Raw genomic sequence first — 11574 nt, 5'->3', positions numbered from 1 at the left:
CGCTCATCATTAATTGAAATTAAGTGAAAATGTATTCAGATCTGTATTTTATTTTGCGACAAAAAACTTTTAGTACATTACTTCTATTTTTGTCATAATAAGTAAAAATATGATATATATTGTAATTAAAATATACAGTATATATTTTCAAAGTATAAAATATTGAGATTACTATTGTTGAAGTAAAAATAGTTTAAACTTAATCAGTGTAAATTTCATTATAAAATGATTATTTAATCCATGTTTAAAGTAGATGTAAATGCATTATTAGTACATATAATCTATGTATCGTAAAGAAATATGTATGTGTTGTAAAGAAAATCTTTAAATTGTACAAATATTGATATATCTTATGTAATATCTACAGTATAAAAAAATTCAGTCTAGGTGTGCCTGAAATTAATAAAACAATATAATATAATCAGAAATTACATTTTCAGGTATGCAAACTGTATTTGTGTAAATATAAACACGTAAATCAAGAATGTTCAAATTTAAGTTTTTTCATATGTAAATTTTATGAGAAAAATAAAAATAATGCTTGGTAGTAATTGTGAATAAATAATGTTTTCTTTATTTCATCTTAAGTAAACAATTTTAAAATTAGTTTAGTAATTTTTCAAATTTTTTAAATTTGGCAATAGTATCATTTATTATGATATAAATTTTAACTTGGCGATGAGAAATTTGGTGTTATTTTTTAATTTCACGTATAAAACATTAAATATAAGTTAAATATTATTGTAACAATGATTTTTCAAGTAGTAGATAGAAATAATTATCTTAAAATTTAAAATAAAACAAGCATTTATGGATTAGAAACAAATAATAAAATATATTATTGCTAAGATTTCCGGAGAATAATTATTGCTGTGTCTCACAGTATTCATATATATATACTTACTAGTCATACTAATTTTAAAAATATAGTCCTAATTATAAAAACAATGACTAATTGTTGAACATTTTGAAATTTTTGGATATTATGTAATATTTTTGAACACTGCAGATTTCATTAAGAATTTTAAAGCACTTTTTGTAGTAAATATTTACCAATTTGGAAACAACTTTTCAAAGCAGAAAGATATTTGAATACTTGTGAGCAACATAGTCAAAATGTGTATGCACTCTCGTCCGATTGTAGAGTACTATAAGTCACCACTAGGTGTCGCAAGATTTCTGCAAGTGGAATAGCGTTTTGTACAGCATAATACTAAGTAAAAAATACAACATGGTATCGCTTCTCGGCCTTTTGGCTAAGATCAAAGTGTAGTATCTGTTCTTATCAGCTTGATATCTGATACGCTCCCCATTGGGGAGCCAGAATATCGAACTGATTTTTGGAATATGGTGGAGTGTCTGGGGCTTGCTCCGACTCCGCCGCGGGTCGACCTTGCATTGCAGTACCGCAAGGAACGGCCCATCTAATAGAATTCAAACATAATTTTCTTAATTTTAGTAAAATTATTCATGAATTTTGAATTTCAAAATTCAAGCTAAGAAGCCAAGAAGGTATAATCTGAATTACCTTTTTAATTTAGACAACTGTTGTAATTTGACTCTGTACTGTGGTTTTGTGGTTTTAAGGAAACACGTCATCCCTTTTATAAGAAAACAATTGATAAATTGAAGCGAAAAGATGTAACGAGTCGATTTGAACCTCGCGCCTTTTCACATTTGCGTGTGTGCGTGTGTAGATTCGTTGCGGAGTACTGCGCATGAGCGGGAGTTAAATAAAATTAACGAACATCATAGCTCGCTCGCTTTGTTCGAACTGCCGTCCCGCCAACGTGACTGCACATCGTCGCGCTTGCTGCTGTCTCCGAAGTAGGATACATGGCAAGGTCAATGCCCAAATTGTCACCTCTGTGATGTAACGAGATTGGAAATCATCATCTCGGAACAAATCATCAATGACTGGCATCGGAGGGTTATGTGCCTAGTTTCGTCGAGGCGTTTGAATTCGTTGCTCTCAAGGGATCCTCAACGTTCACTACGTCATAGAATTTGTTAGTGATACAAGAAATAACAACGGTATTACGAATACCAGCGGACTTTGTTAACAAACGTAAGCATTAATCGAACTGAGCTCAATTACTTTGTATTAATTATTCCAACAAATTATAGGATAGTAAATCTATCATAAATTCACAATCATCACTCTACGCCAAAGAAAAAGAATTAAATTTATTGGCAATCGAAATGCGAATATGTAAATAATGTATGAATGTTGTGTGAATATTGTGTGAATGGAGTTGTGATTATATGTGAATGTTGTATGAAAGTGATAGTGATCACGAATGTATATATTTAGATTATGAAACTTCAACTATTTAAAATAATGTATTGTGGCCAAAGGAAATACTATGTTTATTATTTCAATAATCCTTCCTTCTCGTCGTGTGATTCGGGAGCTTAAGGAATTTATGCTCTACTGACTGTGAAAAGCCATTTTATTTGCAAGTTGTCCTTTTAACCTATATAAATTTTACATTGGCGCCCGGCCACGTGGTAACCTAACTCCTAAATTAAAAATGCATGGCTAATTCCAATGAGTCCTCGACTTACGTGACGAGATCAGGAAGGGGAACACATAACTCATGTCTCTTCTTAGAATAAGAAATAGCAATAACAGACACTAAATGCTCCTGAATAAATGCAACTAAATCAATAACATTATAATTCGGATCAACAATCTTCTCAGCAATCAATGATCTTAAGTTTATAAATGCATGTCTTAGACCTCTAGTTAATCTTTGGACTGAGCCAAACCTTCCACTATAAATGCCATATGAATAACGACCACCCTCATCTTTTGAAAGTAAAGGAATCATAACTAACTCAACACCAACATTCTTAATACCAAGATGAAGCGCAGTCTTTCTACTCATCACTAAATCAAAGCAGATACCGTTACAATTTTGAAAGTTTTCCGTAGCACGATCATCTTTACCAATAAAATAAATTGGAGTGGGATCAGAACAACCAAATAAATAATAAGTAGCAATTAATTTTCCGTCGTGACCAAGTAGCATCTTCTCGTTTAGCTCAAAATGAGAGACGTGAATATCCAATTGTACTCGATTATGCACGAACGTGCAATATGTATCTACAAAAGAAGGCATCAAAGACCCAATCTCAAAAAGCTCAGTAGTTGGGGGTAAGGCACATCGTACTAAAGAGGGACAATCTCGAGCATCACTTTGTAATGATAGTGAACTAATGCAAGAATCAGTTTGACTCAAATCAGAACTTTGGGATACAACTTTGGCATAACTTCTTAATGAACTAGGGTCCTGTGGCACATGGGGAAGAAGCGAACTGTCAGTTTTAGATAACTGTAGCAATGATGATTGCAGCTGAATCTGATGCTCAGGATATGTTGTAACTTGTTTTTGAAGCGTATTCATTAACACACCATCATGTATCACAGCTGAAGTAATTGCACTTGTGTCCTGAACCATCGTAGCACCATTAGTTCCGACTAGACTTGGAAGCTTGGATATCTCAGTATTATTTGTAACAGTAACCGTGGAATTTGATAAATCGTAAGGCATAAAGGATAACTTTTGTTGCTGTAATTTCAAACTGCTCTTCACTAACTCAGTCAACTGTGTCATCTTCTCATTCATTAAAATCATATCCTGTTCATGCTTCACTTGATGAGCGTTAAGATGATGATGTAATCCAACAGTATTATGATAGCTTTGCGCGCTCATATGATTCAATTGATGTATGCTATTATCTAAAGCAACTGCAAGACGCTTCAAACCAGGGTGAACAACACTCAATTCATTCGCAAAGTCGGTCACATCATCTTCAAGCAAATCAAGATCAAAAGTCAGGTTATAGCACACGCGATCAATAGAATTCATAACTCTGTTATTAGTCATAATATTTTGGGGAGGTTGCATTATTCCAACATCTGCAATTTTGTGTATTAACTTATCTCCTCCATATTTTACTGGAATAATAATAACACCAACATTGTTCATATCTCCAAAAGCATTAACACATAATTATTCAACAGTTACCTAAATCAGCAAAACTTGCGTTGGCTTCAATAGATTGTAACCAGAGTGATTTGATTGTTAAAACCTTAACAAATTTAGATCTTCTATTCGCAGAAAATAAAAGAAATTTTGAAAATAAATACAATTCACATAGTAATCATAACAATACACAAGCTGAAATCGGGCAAATAAATACTTACATTAATAGAGGTCGAGGTAGATTTAATAGAGTACGAAATAATTATAATCCCCAACGATATCATAACAGTAGACGTTATTCAAATAATAAACCTTCTCAAAATTTTAATCAAAACAAATTTCAATTGCCGGATTTAACGATTCCACCTCCAAACATAAATGATAGGTCTCATTCAAATGGTACAATTATTGATGATAGCCAACAAAACAATTCAAACTTTAATAATTTAAACTAAAAAATGACGCATTGAATTATGGCTCATCAGTCCGTCAATATTATGACGTAATTAGAGATTTATCTCATGACATAATAAATAGTGAGAGTCACACACAGTCAGGAATAAATAAAATACCTTCATCCCCCAGAGTTTTACTTGAAGTTGACAAATATAAGGTGTGGTGTCTTGTGGATAGTGGTAGTCAAATAACAGCAATATCAGAAAACTTTTATAACAAAATAAAAAATACAATACGCATATTAGAATTACCAGTTGCAAACGTAATAGTATCAACAGCTATAGGAAAAAAATCTACAACAGTTAAGACAAGTAGCATTAGATTTAAAAATTAATACAAAAATATTGTCGTTTTATTTCTTAGTGGTGCCCTTTTTGTCGACAGATATAATTCTGGGAAATATTTCAACTTGAAATTTGGTATGATCATAGATTATTGGAAGACTCAATTGAGATTGAAAGATGAAGTGATTCCTGCTCATTTGGTTTTGTTTGAGAGAGGAGATTTAGAAAGATTAATAATAAGAAATAAAGAAAAAGTAACTTGTATTCATATAATTAAAAATGAAAATATTAAAATTGATAATATATGCGAAACACAAAATAATGAACTGAATGATTATCAGGATTTAAAAACCGTTGAGAGAAATAAAAATAATGGTATAAATATGAACAATTGTGAAATTAATCAAAATCCAACGGTAAATATTATTAGGAAAAATAATATAGAATATATTGACAATTTGTCTGATGTTTACGATGATCTTATGGATCTAGATATTGATTTATTAGATACTTATAATAATTGTGTTAATATTAATCGCATATATATGAATAACATGAAGACAAGAGTAATGCATAAAGAAAAAGAAAATGAAAAAAGTCTTGATGATCAACTTTACTCAATTGCGTTTTCAACTGAAAATCTAAATGACAGGGAGAAACAAATTTTTCATGATCTTTTAATTAAATATAAAAAATTGTTTGAGAATAAAACGGGATGTGCACTGGGTTATGAGCATAAATTGGTATTGAAAAATAATAATCCAAAAATTAATCGCTCATATCCCGTACCATCAGCCTTACAGGAACCGGTACGTAGGGTCATTAATGAAATGTTAGAAGCAGGTATAATAGAACCTTCAATTAGTCCTTACTGTAATCCTTTACGTATAGTGGTTAAGGAAGATGATTCATTGAGGGTTTGTTTGGATGCAAGACAAATAAATGATAACATTGAAGATGATTTGGAATCCCCCCCTGTTATAGCAGAAATAATGCAAAAGTTTTATGAATGCAAACATTTTTCAAAAATAGATTTACGAAATAGTTACTGGCAGGTAAAATTACACAAAGAGTCAAGACCTTTAACCACATTTAAATTTGACTCAAAACCATATCAATGGATTCGCGTGCCTTTTGGCATCAAAACAGCTGGCAGCGCGCTCATTAGAGCTTTCGCCATCTCACTTCAAACCTCTCTTCCAATTAATTTTAAATTTTTAGTTGAAGAAAATAACGAAGAAAAAATAGAAAAGGAAATACCTCTACAACTTTCTAATATAGAGAAAAATTTGATAACCTATGTAGATGATACTGCTATTGCGTCTAAGACTTTTGAACGTCATATTCAGTTGTTACAAATAATTTTTCAAAAACTATTACAAAGTAATTTCACAATAAAAATTTCAAAATCAGAATTTTTCAAAAATAAAATCTTATTTCTTGGCTATATTTTGTCGAATGAAGGCATAGAGCCAGATCCGAAGAGAATTGATGAAATAATTAAGTTTGAACATCCAAAAAATCAAGCACATTTGCAGCAATTTTTAGGTGTATGTAATTACTACCGCAGGTTTGTCATGCGACATAGTGATTACATTTCGCCATTTCGAGATTTGTTGGCTGGGGATGCGGTTTGGCATTGGACAAATGAGCATGAGAGAAATTTTGAGGCCTTAAAACAAAATTTCGCTCGTGCAGTTTGCTTGAGTCACATCATACCTAATAGCCCATTTAAGTTGCAGTGTGATGGTAGTTTGATTGGTATAGGCGGCACATTATATCAAATTGACCAAGAAGAAAATCAATGTATAATTTCGGTAGCGAGTAGATGCTTAACATCTGAAGAAACTCGATATACTACTACCGAAATAGAATTACTAGCTATTATATATTGTGTTACAAAGTTTCGGTATTATTTGATAGGTGTCAAGTTCGAAATAATAACTGATCATAAAGGTCTGACATTTTTACAAAACACCGTTTACCATAATTCGCGCTTAATTAGATGGTCCCTGTTATTACAACAATATTGTTATGATATATCTTATTGTAAGGGTACGGACAATGTAGTTGCTGATTTTTTCAGTCGTAATCCTATGGGAAGATTTCATAGAGAAACGGATAAAAAATTAATGATTGGTTTACTCAATACATTTATTTTTCCTTCTCAAATTAATGAAGTTTCTCCTTTGGTAATTATGGCAGTAAATGAGGAAAAACCGTCTTTAAAGCATATGTTAAAGAACTTAAAACAATTGCAATCACAGGACAGTTATTGTACATCAATCACGAATAAACTTCTTGCCAACAATAACAAAAAACAAACAGAAAACTTTGAAATATATCAACAAATCTTATTTCACCGCGAAAATAAAAGTCATTATTATCGTATTGTTATTCCAATTACATTAACAAATAAAATAATAAATTACGTTCATAACAAATTAGCCCATCCGGGTGTTTTCAAAACTTTAACTTATATCAAACGATTTTATTACTGGAAATTCATGCATAAGCAAATAAAAAAGTTTGTATTAACATGTGATTTGTGCCAGAGGGTTAAGTATTTATCAGTCGCGATGGAGGGACCATATAATCAGGTTGCATCAAATTCACCTTCAGATTTGGTCACAGTCGATTATTATGGACCCCTCCCTCGCGCCAGGGGAGGAATGGAGTATGTATTTGTCGTCTTAAACGTGTTTTCAAAATTAGTACGTTTATACCCATTGAGAAAAGCTACCACAATAAGTTCACTCGATAAAATCTTGAATAAATACATTCCAGAATGCGGAAAGTTCGAGAGAATATTAAGCGACAATGGTACTCAGTTCACCTCACATAAATGGAGAGAGTCGCTAGAAAACATAGGTGTCAAAGTCCTGTTTAGTAGTGTAAGGCATCCACAATCTAACCCCACTGAAAGAGTTATGCGTGAATTGGGTAGAATGTTTAGGACCTTGTGTAAGACGAAACATACTACTTGGGTGAATCATATAAATACTATTGAAAACCTTCTAAATGTAACTACTCACTTCACTACAGGTTTCGCGCCAAACGAATTACATTTTGGTAAATCGATACAAGATGAAATACAAAAGTTGGTTAAGTTTCCAATGCAACCGAGAATTGATCATAAAATAATTATAACTCTAGCTCGAGAGAATATTCAAAAAAGTTTCAAGAAACGTTGTGAAAAACAAAAAATAATATCTAAAGTAAAACTTAATATAGGTGACTTAGTGATGTTACGTGTAAGACATTTATCAAAAGCGTTAGACAAGGTCACGCAGAAGTTTTTCGATATATTCGAAGGACCGTATCGTATTTCTAAAATAATCGGTGAAAATGCATTCGAAATAACTGAGTCTGAAGATTCCAGTGCGATTATTGGTACTTACAATCGCGCTAACTTGAGAAAGTATAAAAATAGATCCGATTCGTAACCTTTTTAGATCCAAATGATGACGAAATATAATTTTCAAACATGTAAATAAAATCTTAGTGATTATTCAAAATGTAAACTTCAAAAGATGTATAGATAGATTTAAGGTATGGAATGAGTGAGAAGAATGAATGAGTACATTTAAGATAGGGTAATTGTTTTGACGATGTGTTAAACCGAAAACCACGAATACTTATGAATTACTTGTAAAGATGTACATATAATATCTAAAAAATCATACATGGAAAATGACTTTAATTTGAGAAATGAAATGTATGAATTGTAGAATTGATGATTTAAATTTATGTTTAATTTGAAATGTGTGAATCATGGAATTGAGGAAGACGACGCTTAATACTGACTAAAGCAGATCGTGAATGTCAGTCTACCCAAGCATATATGGACTTCTTCTCAACCCTCATAAGTCCAGGGGAGGAATGTAACGAGTCGATTTGAACCTCGCGCCTTTTCACATTTGCGTGTGTGCATGTGTAGATTCGTTGCGGAGTACTGCGCATGAGCGGGAGTTAAATAAAATTAACGAACATCATAGCTCGCTCGCTTTGTTCGAACTGCCGTCCCGCCAACGTGACTGCACATCGTCGCGCTTGCTGCTGTCTCCGAAGTAGGATACATGGCAAGGTCAATGCCCAAATTGTCACCTCTGTGATGTAACGAGATTGGAAATCATCATCTCGGAACAAATCATCAATGACTGGCATCGGAGGGTTATGTGCCTAGTTTCGTCGAGGCGTTTGAATTCGTTGCTCTCAAGGGATCCTCAACGTTCACTACGTCATAGAATTTGTTAGTGATACAAGAAATAACAACGGTATTACGAATACCAGCGGACTTTGTTAACAAACGTAAGCATTAATCGAACTGAGCTCAATTACTTTGTATTAATTATTCCAACAAATTATAGGATAGTAAATCTATCATAAATTCACAATCATCACTCTACGCCAAAGAAAAAGAATTAAATTTATTGGCAATCGAAATGCGAATATGTAAATAATGTATGAATGTTGTGTAAATATTGTGTGAATGGAGTTGTGATTATATGTGAATGTTGTATGAAAGTGATAGTGATCACGAATGTATATATTTAGATTATGAAACTTCAACTATTTAAAATAATGTATTGTGGCCAAAGGAAATACTATGTTTATTATTTCAATAATCCTTCCTTCTCGTCGTGTGATTCGGGAGCTTAAGGAATTTATGCTCTACTGACTGTGAAAAGCCATTTTATTTGCAAGTTGTCCTTTTAACCTATATAAATTTTACAAAGATTTGATGATATTCCTTATAGTATCTAATTTTCTAGAATCTTTACCAAAAATCGATATGGTACTTTTGTTTTTTATTGAATTTTGTTCATTTAGTAAATGAGATAAACCTTGCAAATAAATATCATCAAATAGTCAAAACTCTGTAAAACGCAATACTCTATCTAAAGTTTGCAAGCTATTAAACACCTTTTCGCGGATGTCCGTTGCTTCAATAACTGTATCTCAATCACGTTGAGTGTTAACGATCTTAATATTCTAATTCTTCTGACACGTAATACATAGATTCTAATCAATTGAAACACTCATTAATCAGCTAATTTATATCTAATATCACAATTAGCCAACTTCTACTTGTGCTCGACATTCTACTGTTATATGCACTTGTTACGAACAAGGTACAACGTTGTAAAACAAAACACGAAAAAGGTTTTTTTTTTTCTGCTAAAAATTTTTCTGCTATAAAAAATTACTACTACTTGTAGATCTTGACTTCAACTTTTATTGTCTGCAATTAGATTTTAAAAAGTTGATTCAATCTAAATCTGTTGATCACAAATGCCCGAAATTGCATTTTTCGAAAGCTTAAGATTTTTTTTAGGAACTAAGGATTGGACGAAAAAAAATTATACAACAATTGTACAACAATTATACAAAAATTGATTCAAATGCAGCGTCAAAAAATACAAAGGGACCGTACAATTGCACTTCTAAAATAACAATTAAATTGCGTGACTGAAAGGATTATAAATCAATATTTTTTAATTTGGAAATGCAAATATAATATATTTAAACAATTAGCAATAATTATAAACTAACAAATGAGCGTTATCAATTCATAAAAAGAGTCTTATATTTGAAAAATGCGAAAGACTTCAATGAAATTAAAAAAGTATAACATCGCGAAAAAAAATTCAGCGTGGAATTTGGAGCTTCCTCAATGCAAGTGCTAAATAATTTTGAAAAAAATTAATTTATTTATTTATACAGTGTAATTTTCGAAAAAATTACCTTTTCAATGGTTTATTCGATTGACTTGATATGAATTGTTAAGTAGTTATTAAATATTATGATTTTATGAATACATTTTTTGAACATTTAACTTATTTTTATTTTTTTATCAGAATATTTTTTGGTTTCAAGTCTTACTATTGTATGTTTATGAATCATGTAAATATGCTACAGCACTACGCATATCTTTCGTTATACAACATTTATCATAATTAGTTAAAGCAAATTCGTTTCTGTAAGCATCATTAAAAATCAACTACCTCAAATTTATGTTAACAGAGAATTCCATTACTATGAAACAATGATTAAGTTAAGTAGCTACAGCCATAATTGAAATGATACATGGATACCCGATACTATTCATAATGATAATTTCATTTCTCACATTATATTCATTAAATTTATTCAACTTTATGGATTTTATGGCTACATCAGAATTTAGTCAATTACCCTTATTAACTGTACCACTACTACCAGAACGAATAGTCTTACAACTAGACATGAAAATATCATCTTTATCAATAATTTTAACTGATAAATCCAGTCTTTTAATAAGAGGATCAACATTTGTTATACTTGGGTTATAGTTGTCATGATTAGCAGACTGAAGAGCATTACTATTTTTTCTGTTTTTCTTGCTTCGCAAGTTCAGTGTAGTGCATCGACATATCAACCCGTGCGCAAATACAAACAATTTTATATCAAAGTCGATGGTTGGAAAATATACTTCACGTATGCAGACCTAATATTTAAAAAAATTGATTACTTACTTTGAAATTTGTTTCTTCGTTTATGTCCCTTATTTCTTGTAATATCCTATTGCATATTATATTTTCCATGATTTCACTTACTGTTTAAAATTATAAACAGAATAAAACTATTGTGTTAGAAAAATGTTATTATTATTTGAATATTATTTTATTTTATTGATACTATTTTATTTCTTTTTAATTTTTACTTTTTTTTACTTTTTTACTTACAGTTAATAGATACAAGCAACTTAAATGCTATATAGCACGGAAGAAACAAAGAAACGTAAACGCTATGAACTGAAACATGTGAACATGAAGATTAAATTTTGACGCGTCTGAACG

At 31.2% G+C, this 11574-nt stretch overlaps 1 non-coding gene across 1 annotated transcript; it reads left to right on the top strand.

Moving 5' to 3' along the window:
- Positions 1–1236: 1236 nt before the first annotated feature.
- Positions 1237–1429, top strand: LOC131671378 (U2 spliceosomal RNA). The gene has a single exon (XR_009302532.1). It is a non-coding gene; the product is annotated as a U2 spliceosomal RNA (small nuclear RNA).
- The last annotated feature ends 10145 nt before the right edge of the window (positions 1430–11574 follow it).

This window comes from Phymastichus coffea, unplaced genomic scaffold (genome assembly GCF_024137745.1).
Source record: "Phymastichus coffea isolate CEN01 unplaced genomic scaffold, Cenicafe_Pcof_1.1 PCOF00124, whole genome shotgun sequence".
Taxonomy (NCBI): Eukaryota; Metazoa; Arthropoda; class Insecta; order Hymenoptera; family Eulophidae; genus Phymastichus; species Phymastichus coffea.
The sequence above is the reverse complement of the archived record's forward strand: the minus strand, read 5'-3'. Positions and strand labels throughout refer to the sequence as shown.